This window comes from Megalobrama amblycephala, linkage group LG4, assembly GCF_018812025.1.
Source record: "Megalobrama amblycephala isolate DHTTF-2021 linkage group LG4, ASM1881202v1, whole genome shotgun sequence".
NCBI classification, from domain to species: domain Eukaryota; kingdom Metazoa; phylum Chordata; class Actinopteri; order Cypriniformes; family Xenocyprididae; genus Megalobrama; species Megalobrama amblycephala.
This window is the reverse complement of record NC_063047.1, coordinates 14,756,430-14,758,267: the sequence shown is the minus strand read 5'-3', so window position 1 is coordinate 14,758,267 and position 1,838 is coordinate 14,756,430. Positions and strand designations below refer to the sequence as shown.

At 36.9% G+C, this 1,838-nt stretch overlaps 1 pseudogene; it reads right to left on the bottom strand.

Annotated features, from left to right (window-relative positions):
* Window positions 1-1,181: 1,181 nt before the first annotated feature.
* Window positions 1,182-1,298, bottom strand: LOC125268019 (annotated as a pseudogene).
* Window positions 1,299-1,838: the final 540 nt, after the last annotated feature.

Below are 1,838 nucleotides of genomic sequence, written 5' to 3'. Positions count from 1 at the left end.
ACGAAACTTGGTAAAGATTTTAGCACTTGCTATGTGAACACTTTTGAATGTGGTTAAATATAATCATGGACATGATTCGAAAAGGTTAAATAGTCACACAAAAATGACCATACTGGAATGTAATGGGAAACGAATTTCATGGTGGAAGCGTTTGGTACTGCGCCCAAACAAAATCTTACTGAAAGGTCATTTTTTGAGATATCAACTTCAAATTTGGAACACAACTTGTTTAGATTTATGGCTTTGATTTTCTCACAGATTTAGAGTAAAACATGTTTTGGAAAATACATATTTCATATAAAATTTGAAAAAAGTATTTTTGTGCATTTTTCATAATAATAATAATAAACAAACTTCTCTAACTTTTTTAATTTCACTTTTTTCACTTCAGCAATAATCTGCCAAGCGTCATCTTTAAAAAAAAGGCCAAACTTTAAGTATGTGCTCCAAAGCATTCAAGATGTACGACAGTTTAAGTTAATAGTAATAAATGGATTATAACTACTGCATAAATATCATGTCATAAAATAAAATAAAAAATTATTGAACTAAAATATAGAACTTTCATTTCATTGAAATAATAAAAAATTGGTCATTTTTGACCACCATGTGAGCAGAGTACATGCATCCATGATTATAGCAAGACACAAAAGAGATCAGCTGTTTAGAAAAAATATAGGATTGTTGCACCATTATATTTTGTTTTTGACTTGCTACAGTCGTAATAAATAATAATAATAATAATAATAATAATAATAATCCTTACATTTCTATAGCGCTTTACATATTGAAGGGGGAATCTCCTCAACCACCACCAATGTGCAGCATCCACCTGGATGATGCGACGGCAGCCATATTGCGCCAGTACGCCCACCACACACCAGCTTATTGGTAGAGAGGAGACAGAGTGATGAAGCCAATCAGTGTATAGGGATGATTAGGAGGCCATGATGGACAGAGGCCAATGGGCAAGTTTGGCCAGGATGTCGGGGTTACACCCCTACTCTTTTCGAAGGACATCCTGGGATTTTTAATGACCACAGAGAGTCAGGACCTCGGTTTAACGTCTCATCCGAAGGACGGTGCTTTTTGTCAGTATAGTGTCCCCATCACTATACTGGGGTGTTAGGACCCACACAGACCACAGGGTGAGCACCCCCTGCTGGCCTCACTAACACCTCTTCCAGCAGCAACCTAGTTTTCCCAGGAGGTCTCCCATCCAGGTACTAACCAGGCTCAGCCCTGCTTAGCTTCAGTGGGCAACCAGTCTTGGGCTACAGGGTGATATGGCTGCTGGTCATATCACCCTGGTAATAGCCAACTGCAGGCCCATTCTCAGTGAATTCATACACTCATAAAAGCTGTCAAAGTCTTTTGGGTAACACTTTATTTTACAGTGTCCTTGTTACACGTTACATGTACTTACTACAGTAATAACAGTAAATTATGCCTAATTACATGCATCTAACCCTAAACCAAACCCCAAGCCTATAGTAAGTAGCCTACATGTAGTTTCTCAGTACTTAAATGTATAATTACACTGTAACAAGGACACTAAAACAACTTTTGCATCCCAAAAGAATAAAAATACAGTAATATGAATAGTCCTCACATCAGTTGTTCATCTATGAAACTGTCACTGTTTTCCTAAGAGTGTGACTGGTTAATGTAAAAAAGCACAGTATAGATAAATGTAACCCTGGCGGCAACATTAAATGGCCTGAGATGTAAATACAAATACAATGTGTCATTCCTGTGCATCAGTCAGTCTGTAGTCTTCTACTATCATATATATACAGAGTTCTTTAATTATAATGGAACTATAGTACAATGCTAGT